Consider the following 22,885-nt stretch of genomic DNA (forward strand, 5'->3'; position numbering starts at 1 on the left):
TTATTAGAATTATCGATATTATTATCATTACTAATAATTTTATTATTAGTACTTATATAATTATTATTAGTATTAATATATACTTATTTATTTATACAAATTATAACTAATCGGTAATATATTCAGTATCTGTTTAGGTCATAATCAATCCATAACAAACTTTGTTTTCTGTCTCTGAAAACGTTAAACACACAAATCGATCGTACAATCTGTTGAAAGATTTCAATCTGACTTTATCTTTTTTATTATTTTCGTAATGATCAACAGAAATTCTTGTCGATCAAATCTGAGCTATAAAACAAAAGAAAACGATTCCTAATGCTGTAGTAATTATTGATTATCAATTTATATATGTAGATAACTGCAATTGTGAAGGAAAAACAAAAAAAAATAACAACTTACAGCTCATTTGCCCTGTTCTTGGTTCATCTTTCCAAAGGTTCGATTTCACAACTAATGTCAGAAAATAAAAATGCAGAAAGGATCCAAATCATGTTTTGATTCTATTTGCAAAGTTTCAAAAGCCAATTTCTTAGATTGAGTATTAATTTCGAAGTCAAACTTTAATCTTTAAAAGTCAACAATTTTGTTCTTCGTGAAATTCAGGTTCATTTTAATGATTTTGTTTCAAATTAAGGATTCATACAGTTTATATGAACGATTTAGAACCTAATTCATGTTGCAATCTTTGTCTGAAACCGATTAAAAATCAAAAATCAATATTAGAGTTGTTTTTGTTCTTCGCTAACAACAGACGGGTTTAAATCTTTTATATTTTTTTCTGTTAAATTAATTTCACAATTACATCTTGTTTTCTGTTTCGTTTATAATTACTAAAACAAATAAATTATAGCTTATTACAATTTAAGATTCCTTATTCGACTTGAAAATTAGAAGAAGAAGAAGGAGATACGGATGTAGTGTATAAAGCTTTTTATCTAGGATATAAAACAGAAAAGAAGCAGATGGGTCGATGGTTGGGTGTATTTGTGTGTAACCAAGAGGTCTCGGGTTCGATCCTCACTTGGTGCATTCTTTTTATTAAAGGCTTTTAAGGTAGTCTTCCTTTTAAAAATTTTTATTATTATTATTATTATTATTATTATTATTATTATTATTATTATTATTATTATTATTATTATTATTATTATTATTATTATTATTATTATTATTATTATTATTATTATTATTTTTATTATTGTTATTATGATTATTATTATATTGTTATTGTTATTAAAATTTGTTGTTATCATGTTAATAAAAATAATAGAATTAACATTATCACCATTTTTGATATTATTAAATAATATCATTAAGTAGCATTAGTATTATTATTATCATTATTATTAGTTTTGATATTGATATATGTATTATTATTATTATTATTATTATTATTATTATTATTATTATTATTATTATTATTATTATTATTATTATTATTATTATTATTATTATTATTATTATTATTATTAGTGTTATTATGAAAAATAACACAAGTTATTATTAGTTTCGTTAATATTAGTATTAGTATCACTTTATAAGTATTAGTATTATTATTATTAAGTGTTATAAATATATTGATTATTATTATTATTATTATTATCACTAATAGTTGTATTATTATTATTATCGTTATGATTAGGATTATTAACATGAAAATAATACAAGATATCATTATTTTAGTATTAGTATCACTTTTGTAACTATTAGTATAATAATTATTATTATTAAACAAAAGTATAGTTATTAACAATATCATTATTATTATTATTATTATTAATATTATCATTAATATTATTAGTAAATCATAAATATCAAAACTATCATTTTTAAACAAATAAATATTTCGTACATAAAACATATTATTTACATATATATTAATATTAAATATATAAATCATATTAACATTACTTATATAAAAATTTACATACAACAAATTAGGTATTTTTAACATATATATATATATATATATATATGCATATATAACTATATAAATAATAATCATTTTTAAATATATATACAAATTAATTACATAATATATAAAGTTATTATTGTTATATATATATATATATATATATATATATATATATATATATATATATATATATATATATATATATATATATATAACTATATAAATAATAATCATTTTTAAATATATATACAAATTAATTACATAATATATAAAGTTATAATTGTTCGATTACAAGTATATGTTTTAATATACATATGAATGATATAGGTTCGTGAATCCGAGGCCAACCCTGCATTGTTCAATATCGTCATATGTATTTTTACTACAAAATACAGTATTGTGAGTTTCATTTGCTCCCTTTTTAAATGCTTTTGTAATATATATTTTTTGGACTGAGAATACATGCGCTTTTATAAATGTTTGACGAAATAGACACAAGTAATTGAAACTACATTCTATGGTTGAATGATCGAAGCCGAATATGCCCATTTTTGCTTGGTAGCCTAAGAATTAGTAAACCGATCTACTAATTGACGCAAATCCTAAAGATAGATCTATTGGGCCTAACAAACCCCACCCATGGTTGCGGATGCTTTAGTACTTCGATGTTGTTTTATCATGTCCGATGGATGTCCCGGAATGATAGGGGATATTCTTATATGCATCTTGTTAATGTCAGTTACCAGGTGTTCAATCCATATGAATGATTTTTATGCAGATGCATGATGTTTATGAGAAATGAAATGAAAATCTTGTGGTCTATTAAAATGATGGAAATGATTGTTTATGATAAACTAATGAACTCACCAACCTTTTGGTTGACACTTTAAAGCATGTTTATTCTCAGGTATGAAAGAAATCTTCCGCTGTGCATTTGCTCATATTAGAGATATTACTTGGAGTCATTCATGACATATTTCAAAAGACGTTGCATTCGAGTCGTCGAGTTCATTAAGATTATTACCAAGTCAATTATAGTTGGATGTGTTATGAAATGGTATGCATACTGTCAACTTTTGATGTAAAGAAAGTTTGTCTTTTAAAAACGAATGCAATGTTTGTAAAATGTATCATATAGAGGTCAAGTACCTCGCGATGTAACCAAATGTAATGTATTCGTCCTGATGGATTAGGACGGGTCGTTAGAGTTTATGTGAAACAACTCCTGGTTTTATAAATAAGAAATTTCCTAAGCATGTCTACAAGCTGAAGAAAGCATTGTATGGTCTGAAGCAAGCTCCCAGAGCCTGGTATGATACCTTGTCAACATTTCTTCTAGAAAAGAATTTTTCCAGAGGAGCTATTGACAAGACTTTGTTTATCAAAAAGGACAAAGGTGATGTGTTACTTGTTCAAATTTATGTTGATGATATTATCTTTGGGTCTACAAATTCACACTTGAGAAAATAGTTTTCTGACATTATGTCTGATGAATATAGAATGAGTAATTTATGTACTTTAAACTATTTTCTTGGGTTGCAAATAAAACAGAGTTTTGAGGGCATTTTTATTAACCAAAGTAACTACATTTCTGACATGTTAACTAAATATGGTTTTAAAAATTGTTCCCCTTTAAGAACTACAATGAGTGTTTCTGAAAAGCTTGATAAAGATGAAGCTGGGAAACCCACTTGTCAATCAACCTATAGAGGTATGATTGAATCTTTGCTATACTTAACTGCAAGTAGACCTGATATAATGTTTGCTACATGTCTTTGTGCACGTTACCAATCTGATCCTAGGAAGTCTCATTATAAAGCTGTGAAAAGAATTTTTAGGTACTTAAAAGGTACCTCTAACCTGGGTCTTTGGCATTCTAAAGACTCAGGGTTTGATCTAATTGGTTACACAGATGTAGACTATGCAGGGTGCAAGTTAGACAGGAAAAGCACCTCTGGTGGATGTCAATTGCTAGGTGGAAAGTTGGTTAGCTGGTCTAGTAAAAAGTAGAATTCTGTGGCTACTTTTACAGCAGAAGCTGAGTATGTTGCTGCTGGAAGTTGTTGTGCTCAGTTACTTTGGATGCAATATCAACTTCTAGATTTTGGGTTAACATTGTCCAACACTCCAATCATGTGTGACAATGAGAGTGCAATTGCTATTACTGAGAATCCAGTGTTTCACTCAAGAACCAAGCACATTGAAATCAGGCATCACTTTATAAGGGATTGTGTTGAAAAGGGCAAAGTCTTCTTAAAGCATATTGGTACTAAGGATCAACTGACAGATATTTTCACTAAAGCACTTACTGAGGAAAGGCATTTTTATCTTCTTGGACAACTTGGAATGTTAAATCCATCTATTGAAATGTTGTCCAGTGATGATATTCCTTGAGTCTGAATTATTTTCTTAGAGTCTGGGTGACGCAATATTATTCAGAGTCTGGGAAAGTTTACTCGAATGTATTTTTGTGTATAAAATTGTTTCCTTCTTTAGTCAAATAAAGTTTTTTTTAAAATTTCATTTTTAGGTTAATTTTATTCTTCTTTATTCTATTTTCTAAATAAAAGGGTCAAGTTTGTTATTAATGAAGGGGTTAATGGTAACTTTTTGAAAATCTTTGTGTCAGGTGTATTTATTTGATTTTATCTCTCCTATTTTTACTCTTCAAAATTGTGTATCTTGCTAAACTCTCTCAATCGATCATCATCTTCTTGAAAATTCTCTCGATTCAAAATTGTGTATCTAATGGCAAACACGAAAGTTCATCCCTTTTGTTCTTGAACCCACCGATAACATGATTAGGGCTAAAAAAATCAGAGGAGGCATGGATGTACAGGTTTCGGTTAATAATAGGGTTGCTTGTGGTACTGTACCTGAGGGTTTCGCTAATGAAGGGTATGAGGATCTGATACTGTTTATGAAGAATCACCCTTTGAAGGATGCTTTCTTCAAGTCTACGATCATGTTTCCAGAGATGTTGGCAGAGTTTTGGTACACTTGCATTGGAAACAGAGAAGCTAGGACTATTACTTGTACTTACAGAGATGGTAACAATTCATTAACACTTACTGAAAATCATTTAGGGTTGCTTTAAATCTTTCTTTTCAAGATAATTTTGTTCGAACTGTGTCAAAAACTACTGCAAGAACTAGTTTTCCTTTGGTTGGTCAACCCTTAACTGATTCAACTGTTAAAATCAGTATGTTTTCTCCAAGATGGATGTTTTTGTTGTCAAATATTACTAGGAGTCTGAGTTGCAAGTGTGGAAGTTTGACTGAAGTCAATGATTTTGAGGCATATATGTTTCATGCTATGGTCACAGGGAGGAATATAGATTTTGCACGTTTATATTTCAATGAACTCTTGGTGCTCACTGAAAAACCTCAAAGAGATCATAATGTTCCATTTATCAGAGTTTTAAGTCTTATGTTTGAACAAGCTATGACTCCTGTTTTGTATGATGGGCTTAGAGTATTTGGTGTGTATGAGTATACATATATGCCAGAATGTAGTGTCAGAATGTTTCACAGGCACATTGTGGATGATCAAGAAGTTGCTCTTACTCCTGCTATGATGCATTGTGTCAATCTTGGCCGTGCAGACCAACCTACAGATTCTGAGCAATCAGGGTCTGAAGGGGCATCTTCATCAGGTTCTGAGCAATCAGAGTCTGAAGAGGGTCACAACAATGGTCAACATCACTCTTTAGAATCTGAGCAATCAGATTCTACCCCCACACATTCTCCACCCCATGATGTTACACAAACAGAGCAGGCTGAGGACATGAATGAGGAAATTCCACCTCAGTCTAACCCATCCTCACCCACTGCTACTGAGCAAATTTTCTACTCAAACCACCTTATGAACTCACCAGTTCATACAGAGAATACCACCATATTTGAAACCTTAGATGATACAGCACCTGTGGATTCCCCTATAAAATTCACTAGGCAAGGTGCTTCTAGTACTCCTCCATCACCTCTGCTAGAGATTGGTGAGAGCAGTGCTTTGACCCAACCTAAACCTGATAGGATAGTGAACTTGGATAACCACATTACAGTCACTGAATGAACTCACTCAGTTGACTTACATGAAGAAGTCCCAATCCTGGACTCCAATAACCAAATCCAAAACCCAGCTAAAATGACCAATCTTACTTTTACCCCAGACTTAAGTCTGTCACTACCCACCCAAAATGTTTAATCCTTACACATTCTTGCACAGGCTGCCAATGTCACACTCATGTCACGGGGTGAGATACAGGCCTCAAAACCTTCTATGTCCAAAGATCAGCTTTCTTTACAACAGGAAGGTTGTGAGGACATACCAACCCTACCCACATCCATTGGCACTACTTCTCAGACTGAGGCACAAGTCACCATGGTTGGCCTACATCAGGCTTTGACCAGGTTGACTAAGGAGTTTGATGACAAGCTTTCTGTTGTGCAGTCTAAACTTAATAATCTTAACTTTAATAATAATTTTGTTTCTAAAACTGAGTTGATGGAGGTGAGGAGGTTGGTTGGGGATATGCAGGGGTTGACTGGTTCAAGTGGTTCAGGGTCTGTAACAGAGATTAATCAAAGGTTGACAGAACTGGAGAAAAGAATGGCTGGTGTTGATGAAATAAAAGAATGTTTTACTGGGTTTGCATCTGATATTTCTTCCCTCAAGGCTGAACAGACTGAAATTTGGAAGTTCCTATCTGCTCTTCCTTTGGATGATGTCAAAAAGGGGGAGAAAAGAAAAAGATCAGATGATGCAGGTATTGCAGGTATTGAGGGGGAGCAATCCAAGAAGACTCACATTGAGGGGGAGCAATCCAAGCAGACTCAAATTGAAGGGGAGGATATTACTGATAAGGGTGCTGGTGATAAACAGGGTGATAAACAGGGTAGTTCTGGTGGTGTTTTGGTTGCTGCTACACAGAGAGCAGATGGTGATCTTAGGGATCAAATGAACAAGAGGTTCAGATTCAGAAGATATGATGGTGACATTGTGAAAGTTGAGGTTGAAAGATATGAGTTTGAAGGTGTAATTCTCTTGCTGACAATGACTCATATGATAGATAGAAGATTGAGGGTGAAAATAAATCAAATAGTTCGTTTGGGTTTTTGTGAATGGAGAGACATAGCATTTTGTATTAAGGAGTGTGCAGGGGATCAGGTTATTTTGAATGAAGTTTTAAAAAGGGTGTTTATATTGGTTCACTTAGTGTTTGAAGAAGGGTTCATAAACTCTAAAGATTATGAGGTGTTTTGTGGAGCTTTTAATCTGGAGATGAAAGAAAGAAGAGTTAAGGGTAATGTTGAAAGGTATGTTCCTGAGCATATGGAATTTGTGGATAATATGTATGTTGAATATTTGGATGGTTTAATGATTAAGACCACTGAAAATCAAAAGATGTTAATTAGGTGTGATCAGTTTGAAGGAGCTGGTATTGATATGTTGATTAGTTTACTGTCCAGATGTGAAACACGGCAAACAACTCCTTTCAAGATGCAGTTGTTAAAACACTTACATAGCAAGCTGAGCATGTTGAAGAAAATTTCTCATATGAAGAGCAAGTGCAAGCTAATTGAAAGGGAGTATGCAAAGATATTTGTTTAGAAGTACAAGTTGTTTTGACATCATCAGATAGGGGGAGATTGTTGAAAAAAATAGAAATAATAATCTGATGAGTCAAAAGTATTTTGCAGGTTTTAGAGTCTGGAGATTTAGAGTCTGAAGTTGCAGACTCTGGAATTGTTGAAGTAAACGTATAATGATTTCTTGAAGCCAAAGTCAAAGAATATTTTGGAGATATGCTTGTTATTTAAGAAGATTTGTTTTGAAGATTTGATTTTATCTCCAGAGTTGACTTCCTAATTAATAGTTGATTTGGCTTGTTTTAGTTTATCTTTTTCATTTTTATAGGTATGTAGTTATGGAAACTAAATCTCCAGATTTGGTTTTTACCTGTATAAATAGGGGCGTATGATTTCATTTGTAACTCGTACTTTGCACGATCAATATTATCAGTCTTTTGTTCTCTCATTTTTTACACTTTAATTCTTATTTATTGTATAAAGTGAGAGTCTGGTGTTCATAGTTGTATTACTGTGAACCAATAGAGTGTAACTTCCAATTGCAATTTCACCAAATTGTCCGTAATCCTAAAGAAGCTTATGAATAGATCCGACGGAAACATACTCCAAATAAATATAAAGTTTGTCATCCACCTGGTAAGTTTATACCAAAAATTTTAATATAATCCTACCCCATCAAAAATTATAATAAGTAAACTAGTAACAGGGTTGCATGATATTCTTACTGTTTAAGATCCGTAGTATTAAACGATCCTTGGGTAACCCACAAAAAACTACAACTATATTATAAAAGTAGTGTAATCCGTACATAATGATTAATGAAACCCGTGATCATCACTTTATTATAACACGGTATTTATAGATTACAAAGGAACCCTAAACCTCTAATCAACCTTAATGGACCCAAACTCACATATTAGATTTGGGCCTAACTAATATGTCTAACACTCCCCCGCAGTCCGAGCGCTGAAATCGCGAAAGCTCTAACTGGAAGAAAACGCCAATGTTGAAAGACGCTAAAAAAATAATAGTAACTCAATTTTTTTTCCTCTTATTTGTCGCATTAAATAAACCGATATTCGTTTTGGAGTTGCAGATTTCTTGACGGCTTCTCTTTTTTGTAGCGTTTTTTTTTTCTTTTACGTCGTGGCTTGCTGTGCCTAAGGATCAAATACCGCTTTGATATACTACTTTTGTCAAAGATAACAGTATTCTTCAACGCTGAAAACAAGAATTTTGACTATATTCTATTTTTTTGGGGTTTGGAACCTAGTCAAGCTAGGCGGCTCAGCCCTACGCCGATTATTATTTTCGAAATTCGGTTGAAAAAAAAATATACATAAACAAACGATTTACATTTTTTACACTATTAGACACCACAAAATTTGTCGTTTCTCTTTCAAACACATTCAAATATTGTCGTTCTAATGGAGAGAATTAGAGTCAGGGGAGGTAAATTTATAGGATAAAAATTGTAACTTTTAAGGGGTTAAAGTTAGTATTAAGATAACTTAAGGCCTAAAATGTAACTTTTCAATTTAATATAATATCCACTAAATAAAATTCACCCTATATTTTAAAGGATTTATCTTTTTTTGCCACGAGTTAGGTTTTTCCGTCATCAGCGTTCAACTTGAAATAATTTTACAAACAAAACGCAACTAACTAAATTCTAAACAGATTTATTTAAGGGAAACATTTGCCATCATGAATAGTAAAGGACACTTAGTATATTAGATAACAAACCAACCTAACTAATTATACCAAGTGAATGGCTAGAGCAAGTGGTAGGTTCATGAGTTGGTAAGAAAAAAGACATGGGTTCGAGTCCTCTTACGCACTTTTTTTTCTTTTTTCGCTCAACATTAATATCATAAAGACATTAAAATGTTCCACCGCAATGCGCATGCCATTACGTATATTTGTTTTCTTTGTGGAGAGTTAAAAAAAAACACTATAATGCATCTTGGTGCCATTATATAATTTTGATAGAAATAACAAAGAGATAAAATCAACAAAAAGAACGTTACTTTCATGAATTGAAAATGTACAACATTATGTATGTATGTAATAAGTAGCATACGATAGACTAGATAACATAAGCTATATCTATACGCAGAGCTATTTTGCGGAGTTATTATGATAATATTAATTGTGTAAACATACGTAAAAAAAATTTACATAGATATCGTATGATCTTACTAACATGTACCAACCAACGTAACTCTAATTGCAACCACCACAACGCGCAATCGAAAATCTTTCTAATAATAATAATAATAATAATAATAATAATAATAATAATAATAATTATTATTATTATTATTATTATTATTATTATTATTATTATTATTATTATTATTATTATTATTATTATCATTTTTTAAACAACACTTATTAAACAAAAATACGGTTACATTTTTTTTTTAAAAAGCGATATGATTAAAATTAAAATGCGTTACATTCATAAGATAAAATTAAAATTCGGACATTCTTTGAGAATTTTCCACGCTTCCTCGTAAATGAAGTTATGAATGAGTGTCATGTATGCGCCATTATATCCGCGTCGTTATTACCACTTTGCCTATCATGCTCAATCCTTGTGTAATGTTCGATGAATATCTTGACATCTTTCGCCATTTTCACCCATTTATCTGTTATTTGATCCATTAGACGTTATTCGACAACTTGCGAATTATGTCTTTCTCGAATCGTACCCCAAATGATTCTCTAATTTTATTAGTTCCTAATTCGGAAACTTGTGTCCAAACCATAACTAAAAGTCAAGTTTCCGCCGTGGTCAATGGCATTTTTCTAGTTGTGAAACAAATGAAAAACAAGGTTCTTCAAAGTATACACCCTTGTGATTTATTTATTTTTCTGGTAGCACTCAAAGAATCAAGGAGTAAAAAAAAAATGATGTGTTTCACATGCGAATTATTAATCGGAAAGATGTTCAAAGAGAGAAAGAAAAGTAGCCGCTTCAAATAGTTACGACCACTATTATGATGACGGTGTTTGTAACCTTCTTTATTTTATTAGGGTTGTCTATAAAAAAAAAGAAAAAAAAAAGAAAAAAGTGTTTATTAATTAGATAAAGATATTAGAAAACGATGATAAGAAAATATAAATTGAGAGATTAATAACTAAAGAAAAGATAGAGACTTTGACGGCTATTGAACATGAATTAGAAAATATGGATCCCTCCGGATCACCAATGAATGATAGGTGACCGGAGGATGACAAATATGAAGAAGAAGAAAGGGTGGGTCAGAAGGTCAGAAAAACTAGTCTGATACCATGTTACATGATACCATGTTACATAATGAAACCCGTGATTATAACTTTATTATAACACAATCTAATATTAACCCTAATGGACTTAAACCCGCCTAACTAATATGTCTAACATAATCTAATAAAATGTTAATGGTTAAAACTTATTTAAGTTACAAATTCTATAAACTTGACAATTGAAATTTGCAGTGACAACTCATCTATATAGTTGATGTTTTGTTATATAATTGACAACTCATCTAATCATCTATATATCATCTCAATACCTATATGGTTGATGTTTTGTAATATATATCAACGTTAACACAAAAGGATAACTCACAAGTAAATGGGCCAAAATTGTGACATTTAGTTGAAACTACAAATATACTAAAATGATGCATGTCTTCATTGTAAATTGTAATCGTAATTATTGTAATTGTAATCGTAATTACAATTACAATAATAATCGAAAGACATGCACCAAACACTCTGCATATATTCACTTACAATTATACAAATACATATAATACATATTCAATAAACACACATACACAAAATTATGAGTGCTTCTTATTCTTATATAAGGTTAAAATTAAGCTTTAAATGAAAGAAGATAACTAGAAAAAGTAGTTGAAAAGTAGGTGGTTTCAAAATGAGCAACATAATGCTTTTGACCACAAAAAATTTCATTGAGTTTCTTCAACCAATTAGGAGTACTTCTTTATGTAACAATTCCTTCACACAAGTCTCTGGAACCCTTACCCTTCTTAATTAAATAACTTCATAATAATTATATTAAAATCATTCACCAATTCTACAATCAACTAATTTATAAATAAATTAAACTTATAAAAGGAGATAACGACATACTTTTTTAACTGTCATGTAGCTTCTTTTAGATATAAATCTTTCTGTTGCAGTCTGGCAATGCTTCTTATTGCCCTGTTTTGTTTCCTCCCTGTATGTCTTAGCATGTATCACTTGTATCATTTTAATTAATAAAATTTAGCTTGCCTTACAAAAAAAAAAAAAAAAAAAAAAAAAAAAAAAAAAAAAAAATAACGACATACTTACAGTGCACAAGGTTTGCAATAAATCAATCGCTACTGCACCGTTACAGTACCTTGACTTGAGCTTGTTTGAGAAATTGGGTATCGCCTGTAGCTCTCAGTGCACAACAAACAGAAATTTTAATGAATAAACTAAAACCTAAGTTCTGAATTTCGAATAGCATAATAAATTGAGATCGGACGTATAAAGAGATATATAAGGTATGCCCAGTGGCGGAACCAGGATTCATTAATACTGGGGCGAACAAAATGCAACACCCATGATAATTTACAAAAAACCACTTCACTATTATAATTTCTGCACAAAATAACAGCAACAATACAACACCAAAATAGCAAAATTACTGCACTTTGAACTGCAAAAAAACAGCAGCATTACAGCCATAAACTGCTCAAAAACAGAAGTATTACAGCCCTAAAACTACTCAAAAACATCAGATTACAACACTAAATCTGTCCAAAAACAACAGAGCATACTAGGACTTTAAACTATGGTAGTTCAATCTCTAGAAAATAATTAAGTAACATACAGTAAGTAGTTTACTTTGCATATAAGCTAAACAAGTTAAGGGAATTTATAGCATTATTCTTTAGTACGGAGTAATATACAACTTTATATGAAAATGGTAGTATGGTAAAATTAGAACTATGATCAACCATTAATTCATCATAACTTTCGAGAGGTCTAACCAATTTTACTTCAAAACCTAAACAAGTTAAAAACTATACATTAAAAATTAAATTAACAATTGTGGACTTTGTGGTTACAAGTTACAACTTATAATTAGAAATTTAGAACATGATGCTTAGAACAGAACAATTGTAAAAGTACAAGAATTTTAACACCATACTCCGTATATCATATTTTTTTAACATAAATAAACCCTAAATCAATTATTGAAGAGATTACATGATTTAATACCTAAAAAAGTTGTCGCAAATGATATAATAGTCAGATTCTTGACTCTTGAGCAATCTACAACTTTTCTTGATCCTTCCCTTCTTTGATTTGAAATTGAAAAGTTGAAAATATCAAATATGAAGAGACGCGTTTGTATGTTACGGAGGATAAGGGTAGAATATAATAAATTAGAAAACTGGGCTATAGCTTTATGGACTGCAAGTTTGATAATATTTAGGGAGGGTTTATCACGTTTTTGCCCATTTTTTTTGGTCATTTCTGAGCTGGAACTCAAAAAAAAAAAAATGACAAATTGCCTGCGCAAGGCGCAAGCGACCTTGCGACTTGCGTCCTTGCGCCTTGCGTCCTAGTGATAATAAATTAGGTCAAATATAGAAACAGACACCACATACACACACACACACACCGACAGACTTGGATTCTTGCGACCCATTTGCGCCCGACGACGATTACGAAGAATCTTGCACTTGCGACCCCCTTGCGACCCTTCTTCTGATAATCACCACTACATCACCACCACCACGACCATCACCAGCACCACCACCATCAGTACATCATCTTCTCCGCCACCATTACCATCACCATCACCAACACCACCACGATACGCGTATTGAGAAAAAGGAAGAGAAAAAAACCGACAAAAAACTCTATCAAGATGTCACAAGAACAGGTAAGTGTAACCTTTTAACTATTCTCGTTCGATTACTCAATGTTTTATGTCGAAATTGATTTATAAGTTTTGTTGCACACCAAGTGTTCGATGAAATGCTTCAGCGAGCTTGGTGAATCAAAACTCACTTAAACTGATGCAAAACTCCCGGTCTTTGGAAACTAACATATTGTTTAAACTGGAACACGAGTGTTTTAGGGCATAAAAACTAGAATCTGGTATAGGCGCAAGGAAAGTCTTGCGTCCTTGCGCTTGTCCGAAGTAACTGGCGCAAGGCATGTCTTGCGTCCTTGCGCCTGTGTGATTAGCCAGACGCAAGGTACTACTTGCGTCCTTGCGCCTGTACTTTTTTGCTGAAAACTGTCTGTTTCAGGGATATGTTGAGGCGAAGTTGACGATGAAGAATATGTTGAATGTTATACCTCAACTAAAGGCATTAATGACTGAAAATCAACAAAAAAATTTTAGGGGAACTTGTTTTGGTCCTTGGCTAGATCTTTCTTACACGGGCAATGATCCGGGCCTTGTACATGCAATGCTCTAAAGAAAGAGTGAGCGGCCGATAGGAATAGACGAAAAGTACCCAGCTGATAATGAGGAAATATGGTTTAGTTTCCGTCCGAATTTCAAAATTAGATTTAGTAGGCGGGAATTTTGTCTCATCACGGGGTTTAGGTTTAGTCGTCGCACGGACATGGCACATTACATTCCAAGAAGTTATGATGTAGAAACACCACCGATTAGACGACGTTGTTTCTCAAAACGTAAAGATAATGCAAACATTACAATTACCGATATCCAAAAGCTTTTATATGATGGTGATGATTTTGTGGTTTCTGATGAAGATGTCGTGCGACTAGCGATTATTTTGATTGTGGAGAGAGCATTTATGGGTAAGCAAGGGATTCATGTGGTGAGCAAAAAATACCTATGGTTAGTCGAAGACTTCGCTAAATTGAATGACTACCCGTGGGGTAATCGTATTTGGGATGCCACTTACCCCGTAGTTAAAGATGGATTTCAAGCTCGGGAAAGTCAGTTAGAGATGGGAAAGGGTTATACTTTGGCTGGTTTTATGTGGTCATTTAAGGTAAAAATAAAAGTTTGGTAGAGTTGGATAATATTACTACATTTGAATCGTATATTATTTTATTATGCATGCTTATTTATTTAATTTTGTAGATTTGGATTCTTGAGGTATATCGAAGAACCATTAAAAGTTTTGCCCACAAGACAGACAAAAATGGAGTACCGAGGGTCTTATTTTGGAAACGTTCATCGGCTGAGTCTTTTTCAGTCACTGATTACTTGCATCTACTAAACGTTATGGTAAGTATTGTCTATAATATAAAAGTTTTGTTGGTGCTGGAAGAATACAGAGTAAAAATTTAGGATAAAATGGGTTCTGTGATGGGCGCAAGATCTATCTTGCGTCCTTGCGTGTCAAGGCGAAAGGTGCATTCTTGCGACCTTGCGCCTGTATTATTGATGCTAGGCAAGATTACGGCTTGCGTGTTTATTTACGGTCGCAAGATTTATCCTTGCGTCCTTGCGCCTGCATCTTAGGTCTTATGGCCAACGCAAGAGTAGGCTTGCGTCATCAGTAACGAGGCGCAAGATTTGTCTTGCGTCCTTGCGACTGCATCTTAGGTCTTATGGCCAACGCAAGAGTAGTCTTGCATCATCAGTAACGAGGCGCAAGGTTTGTCTTGCGTCTTTGCGCCTCATTGAAAATAAGACGCAAGGTTCACCTTGCGTCCTTGCGCCTATGTATTTAACTTTTGCTGTTGTTGTACAGGATGATTGTCCGAAGAATAAAAGACCTTTTCGTACTCTGAATCCCACTGATGTTGAGAGTGGATGTCAATGGTGGATAAAAAGTTGCCAATACTTTGATGGGACGGAAGTGGATGAGGAAATTGAAGAACCTGTTGAAGATGAACTGCAAGATGAGGAACATGGTGGTGGAGAACAGTCTCAATCTCAGTCTCAATCTCAGTCTCAATCTCAGTCCCAAACAAACTTATCTACTGATGCAAAGGAATTATACCATTCTTTGGTGAAACGGATGGATAGGCAAGAAAAAGAGCTGCAAGAGTGTAGAAAACAAATAAATGATCACGAGAAACGTATATCTGAACAAGAGAAACGATTATCAGAACAAGAGAAACATCAAGATGAGGAGTTACTTGGTCGATCCTTCTCAGACAATGAAAACGACAAATCAGCTCAACGGATTAGACGTGGAATGCGAGATCGACGACCAACACGTGTACTAAGCTCCCCTTTCACAACACCGGGATACAGAAAACCAGTGGAGAAGGTAAGCCTTTAATTACAGTTTTTTTACCTTGTACTTGCAGTTTTTTTATTAATTTTTGTAACTAAACAGGTTGGGTTTGTTAAAAAATAGGCGCAAGGTCATATCTTGCGTCCTTGCTCTTGTTTATCCAAACAGGCGCAAGGTTCTATCTTGCGACCTTGCGCCTACGATGCATACGTGGTGCATGGTCATACCTTGCGTCCTTGCGTATGGCGCAAGGTGTAGCTTGCGCCCTTGCGCCATTTTGACTGACTTTCTATAAATCACAGCTGTCAGATGATGTTGCTCGGAAAGTTAAAAGGCTGAGGGTTTCTGAGGCTGAGGAGGTTGTTAACCTAGATACTGAAGAACAAGAAAAAGAAGAACCTCAGCCTATTGTTGAAGAAGCTGTTGTTGCTCCGATTGTGAAAAAGCGTAAAAGGTCGCAAAAGGATTGGGTTAATGACGAGGAAATTTGGTCGATGGTAGACAAGCGATTGAATGATCAAGGAACTCTACTACCACCACCACCAAATGCTTGGAGAGATGGTAGAAAGCACGTTGGGCCTTCAAAGGACCCGAAGAGTATGGCGGATAATAAGCAAGAAACGCGGTGCATGTTCATTTTTCAGAACGAACAGTTTTTATACCTCACACCTGAGTTTTGGATCAGGTTACTTGGTCTTGGATATTCCAGATACTTGGAAAACTTAGTAAGTTTCTTGCTTATTTGTTTTCATTCTTGGAAAACTTAGTAAGTTTCTTGTTTATTTGTCTAACATATTTATATTTATCACAATTTTAGCATATTGATGGATGGGCTACACTTATGTTGAGATATCGTCAGAGGGTTCTCCCCCGAGCTAGCCAGTATTCCACTCCTGTTATCCCGACCGACTCCTTTGCTTGTAGTTCTCGATGGACTGTGATGCCATTGGGTTTCCTTTCTAGTTTTGCAGCGTTTCAGTCCTATTATGATGATACACAAACGGAGGAAGAGAAACGGAAAGAAGCGGAGAAACAAGGAGAAGTAGCAATCACAGGGGAGAATCCACTTGATTATATGTATTTGATTGGACTAGGAGATGGTAGTGATGAGCTATATCCATCCTGGGCCTATTGTGATAAGGTTTGTTTTAATTCCCCCTTTAAATTTTAAAATTTTAGATGTTCTGGAACAGGCGCAAGGTTCAGTCTTGCGACCTTGCGTCTCATTTTGGTCTGGCGCAAGTTGTTCCTTGCGTCTTTGCGCCTCGTGTTTTAGGAAGGACGCAAGGTTGTCCTTGCGTCCTTGCGCCTTTGTTTAAGGGTTGGTCGCAAGGTGATTCTTGCACCTTTGCGTCCATGCGTCCATGCTGCAGGCGCAAGGTATGGTCTTGCGTCCTTGCGCCTACTACAGTTTAGCTAATATTGTGTATGTTTTTTGCAGATTTTGATCCCCGTTCACTTTTACGATGCTGAACACTTTATTTTGATTGTGTTGAACTTGGAGGAACAGAAGATACTGGTGTATGATAGTGATAATGCTAAAAACGAACATATATTTCATAGCATTATTCCTCAAGAAAGACAAGCTTTTAGTTGCAATTGTTCTATTTACAAGAGATATTCGTTTAAATAATAAAAGGTGAAGACAAAAGACAGATTCGACGAATTGAAGACGCAAACGACCAAAAAGCTCAAAAGTACAAAAGACAATCAAAAAGGTTCCAATTATTGATAAGAAACGTCTCGAAATCACAAGAGTATAAGATTCAAAACGCAAAGTACAAAATATAAAATTGTACGCAAGGACGTCCGAAAATCCGGAACCGGGACCTGAGCCAAGAAGAAACGCCCGACGCAACGGACCAAAAATATCTAGTCTACTATGCACAAGAATATAATATAATATATATATAATTATATATAATTATATATTATATATATTATTATTATTATATTACGTCGGCAAGAAGAAAACAAAGCAATTTGGCTGGATCCAGGGTGGCCATGCGACTCGCATGGCCAGAAGCACAAATCCATGCGAGTCGCATGGAGTGAAATTGCTGGTCAGGTCCTATATAAAGCCAGTTTTCTGCCGAGTTTTAATCATCTTTTTTCTCTTCCTCTTCATACGTAAATATATTTATATTTATAATTTATATTTTAATTTTAATTATAATTCTAATAATAAGGGTATGTTAGCGAATGTTGTAAGGGTGTAAGTCGAAATTCTGTCCGTGTAACGCTACGCTATTTTTAATCATTGTAAGTTATGTTCAACCTTTTTATATTAATGTCTCGTAGCTAAGTTATTATTATGCTTATTTAAAACGAAGTAATCATGATGTTGGGCTAATTACTAAAATTGGGTAATTGGGCTTTGTACCATAATTGGGGTTTGGACAAAAGAACGACACTTGTGGAAACTAGACTATGGGCTATTAATGGGCTTTATATTTGTTTAACTAAATGAAAGTTTGTTAATGTTAATATAAAGATTTACAATTGGGCGTCCCTATAAATTACCATATACACTCGATCGGACACGATGGGCGGGGTATTTATATGTACGAATAATCGTTCATTTAACCGGACACGGGAATGGATTAATAGCCACTAGAATAATTAAAACAGGGGTGAAATTACATTCAAGGGTAATTGGTGTAATTGTTAACAAAGTAGTAAAACCTTGGTTTACACGCAGTCGATAACCTGGTGTATTCATTAAACAAAGTATTAAAACCTTGTTACAATTCGAATCCCCAATTAGTTGGAATATTTAACTTCGGGTATAATAATAATTTGACAAGGACACTTGCAATTTATATTTATGACTGATGGACTGTTATGGACAAAAACCAGACGGACATATTAAATAATCCAGGACAAAGGACAATTAACCCATGGGCATAAAACTAAAATCAACACGTCAAACATCATGATTACGGAAGTTTAAATAAGCATAATTCTTTTATTTCATATTTAATTTCCTTTATTTTATATTTAATTGCACTTCTAATTATCGCACTTTTATTGTAATTTTATTTTATCGCACTTTTATTATTCGCAATTTCATTATCGTTATTTACTTTACGCTTTAATTTAAATCTTGTATTTATTTTATATTTTACATTAGGTTTTAACTGCGACTAAAATCTTAAAATCGACAAACCGGTCATTAAACGGTAAAAACCCCCCTTTATAATAATAATATTACTTATATATATATTTGTATTTTTATAAAAGTAAACTAATATAGCGTTGAGCTTTGTTTAAAGATTTCCCTGTGGAACGAACCGGACTTACTAAAAACTACACTACTTTACGATTAGGTACACTGCCTATAAGTGTTGTAGCAAGGTTTAAGTATATCCATTCTATAAATAAATAAATATCTTGTGTAAAATTGTATCGTATTTAATAGTGTTTTCTGCTAAAATTTAATAACTATTTTATATACCCCTCGTTCGACATCAAGTATTTTTGGCGCCGCTGCCGGGGAACGCCGAAGCGAAACGCCATATTTTTAATTTTTAAGTTATAATTAGTTTTTGTAAAATTTATATTTTTGTTTAAAAATTAAAAAAAATATATATATATATTTTAAAGTGTATTTTAAGTTTTTCTTTATTATTTACAAAATATTAAAGTATTTGTATTTTATTTTAGTAATTTATTAAGTGTTTATTTAAATTATATATTTATATCTTATATTATATATAAAACAGAAATTAAAAATAAATATTAAATAAATTACGTGACCTGTCATTTGAACCAGACAAATTGAACCAGTTCAGGGTGGCCATGCGACTCGCATGACCCACCCCCTTATTCCATGCGACTCGCATGAAGGGGTTGACCAGGCCACATCCAAACCCTAATCACGCATTTATTACGGATATTATTAAATTATTATTACTAAAACCCTAAAACTATTATTATTATTATAATTAAAGTTTTTAATTTATTTAGTTATTTTTACTTTTGTTTAAGTTTTATTATTTATTTACTTAATACTATAATATAAAAAAAATATAAAAATAATATTTTTATAAAATCTAATATTTTTATAACTTTTTATAACTTTTAATATTTTGTCCCTTTTTAATCGTTGTAGCGTAATATTTGTATCTTTTAGCTCATATTTAATTTTAAACTTAGTTTTTGCTATAGTTATTTTTACTCCTAGATTTTTAGGCTTTGCCGTAGAATTCCTTAAGTGCTTTTTCTTTAGACTAAGATTTAGGTGCTTTAGAATTTTGCGACGCCTTTTTAAGTTTTAGTTTCTTTTTAAGTTATTTCTATTTGGGATTTAGTTTTTCCCTGTAAGCTTTAATATTTTTAGACACCTTTTACTATGTATCAATTATCATTCCAATTAGTAATTTCAATTTGCGATTATAATTTTAAGTTAGTTGTAGTAATAAGGTTAGGTTAGTTAAGTATTTTTAAGTTTTTACAAGTTTCTTTTATTTTTCCGTCACCTTTTATTTTTCAACCATTTTTTCTTTTTCGACGAACTCTTTTTCTCTCTTATTTCTCGCTATTCTAGTTTTAGGACTTAGAATTTTTTCTACTTCTTATCTGAATTTCTTAAAATAACGAAAATTTATTTTAAGTGGTTAAATTGATAGACATCAAAATTTTCTGGTTCGTAGTAATAGTTGGATTTGTACGTGGACCGGGTTATTGGAGCCAAACAGTCCTCAATTATATTGAGACCAAACAAATCCTGCCCCTCTGCTGCATCTTTTGGCTATTTGAAACGTGGGCAAAATCAGAAAAGTCTATTGATTGGATAACTTATTATAATTTTTCTTTCTTTTTTTAAAACTAATAGGATATTCAGTGAATGCACCGAGCAAGACGTTCATCACCTTTTGTACGTTCACCACCTGTAACTCGATCAAGACATCGTTTAACAAATATAACCGCCGTTGATTTTTCTTTAGAATCGTCATCCAGTCGACCAAGTACTTCAGTTCAAATTTCCGATAATCCATTTTTTGAACCCAACCTCACAATTGAGAATCCAGAGAATATTCAGGAACGGTTCGTAGATCCTGAACCATTAAACTTTCCTCCGGAACCACCAATCATTCAAACAGAGATTGTTGAGGAACGAACTATTAAAACAGAATCATCTAGTGATACCGATTCAACAAATTCAATTATGGAGAATCTGGAACCTTTAAGTATGGAAGACCGAATGAGAGCTAAACGCACTGGCCAAGGTCACGCAATTACTCATCCAGACATTAATGCGCCAGATTATGAAATCAAAGGACAAATTCTACACATGGTGACTAATCAATGCCAATTTAGTGGTGCGCCGAAGGAAGATCCAAATGAACATCTACGTACCTTTAATAGGATCTGCACACTATTTAAAATACGAGAAGTGGAGGATGAACAGATATATCTCATGTTATTTCCCTGGACTTTAAAGGGAGAAGCCAAAGATTGGTTGGAATCGTTACCTGAAGGGGCGATTGATACATGGGATGTTTTAGTTGACAAATTTCTTAAACAATTCTTTCCTGCATCTAAAGCCGTAAGACTTCAAGCAGAAATTGTTACGTTCACACAGAAACCAAATGAAACTCTATATGAGGCGTGGACAAGATATGGAAAGTTGTTAAGAGGATGTCCGCAACATGGTTTAGACACCTGTCAAATAGTACAAATATTCAACCGAGGATGCGACATCACTACAAGAAAAGACATAGATATAGCAGCTGGTGGTTCTATTATGAAGAAAACCGAAACTGATGCTTACAAAATTATTGATAATACTGCTTCCCACTCACATGAGTGGCACCAAGAAAAAGATATCATTAGATCATCTAAAGCAGCTAGAGCTGATTCTAGCCATGACTTAGATTCCATTTCCGCAAAGATAGATGCTTTCGAGAGACGAATGGAAAAGATGACTAAAGATATTCATGCAATACGAATTAGTTGTGAGCAGTGTGGAGGACCACATTTGACAAAAGATTGTCTCAGTATTGAATTAACAATGGAACAAAGAGAGAATATTTCATACATAAACCAAAGGCCTGGAAATAATTATCAGAATAATTATCAACCGCCAAGACCGATTTACAATCAAAACCAGAATTATAACCGAAATATTCCATACAACAACCAACAAGGTCCTAGCAATCAACAAGTATCCAATAATACTTATAATCAGCAAAGACCGAATTTTCAAAACAAACCACCACAACAAACCGATGATAAAAAGCCGAATTTAGAAGATATGATGACGAAGCTAGTTGAAACTCAAACACAGTTTTTCACATCTCAAAAACAAACTAATGAACAAAATGCTCAAGCATTTAGAAATCAACAAGCTTCTATTCAAAATCTGGAACAAGAAGTAAGTAACCTAGCAAGGTTAATAGGTGAAAGAAAACCGGGAAGTCTACCAAGCGATACAAATGCTAACCCCCGGAATGAAACAGCTAAAGCTATTACCACAAGAAGTGGTACAACACTTAAACCACCTGAAATACCTGTAACTTCTGATGAAACTATTCCTACTCCACAAGAACCACAAACCTGATCAAGATAAGGAAAAAGAACCGGTAGTTGAAAAGGTTAATGAAAATAACACAGTTAAGGATAAACCTTATGTTAAACCATACCAACCACCGCTTCCTTACCCAAGTAAAATGAAGAAAGAAAAACTTGAAGCCGAGCAATCCAAATTCTTGGATATGTTTAAACAGATAAATGTAAATCTTCCTTTCATTGATGTGATTTCAGGAATGCCTAGATATGCTAAATTCTTGAAAGATCTAATCACGAATAGAAAGAAAATGGAAGAACTCTCGGCTGTCACTATGAATGCTAATTGTTCAGCAGTGCTGTTGAATAAGATACCAGAAAAATTATCTGATCCAGGAAGTTTCACAATTCCATGTTTTCTGGGTAATCTTAGTTCAATAGAAGCATTGGCAGACTTAGGTGCTAGTATAAATCTAATGCCGTATTCACTATACGCTAAACTAGACCTTGGAGAATTGAAACCAACCAGAATAAGCATACAACTAGCCGATAGATCAATAAAATATCCTAGAGGGATAATGGAGAACATGCTAGTTAAAGTTGGTACTTTAGTATTTCCAGTAGACTTTGTTGTTTTG

General features: G+C 33.1%; 1 long non-coding RNA gene across 1 annotated transcript; it reads right to left on the minus strand.

Annotated features, from left to right (window-relative positions):
• Nucleotides 1–9,620: 9,620 nt before the first annotated feature.
• LOC139893396 (uncharacterized) lies at nt 9,621–12,937 on the minus strand. Its single transcript, XR_011774515.1, has 4 exons — nt 12,778–12,937; nt 11,860–11,943; nt 11,656–11,743; nt 9,621–10,160 (listed from the first exon to the last, which is right to left on the minus strand). It is a non-coding gene; the product is annotated as an uncharacterized lncRNA (long non-coding RNA).
• Nucleotides 12,938–22,885: the final 9,948 nt, after the last annotated feature.

Source organism: Rutidosis leptorrhynchoides, chromosome 2, assembly GCF_046630445.1.
Source record: "Rutidosis leptorrhynchoides isolate AG116_Rl617_1_P2 chromosome 2, CSIRO_AGI_Rlap_v1, whole genome shotgun sequence".
NCBI lineage: Eukaryota > Viridiplantae > Streptophyta > Magnoliopsida > Asterales > Asteraceae > Rutidosis > Rutidosis leptorrhynchoides.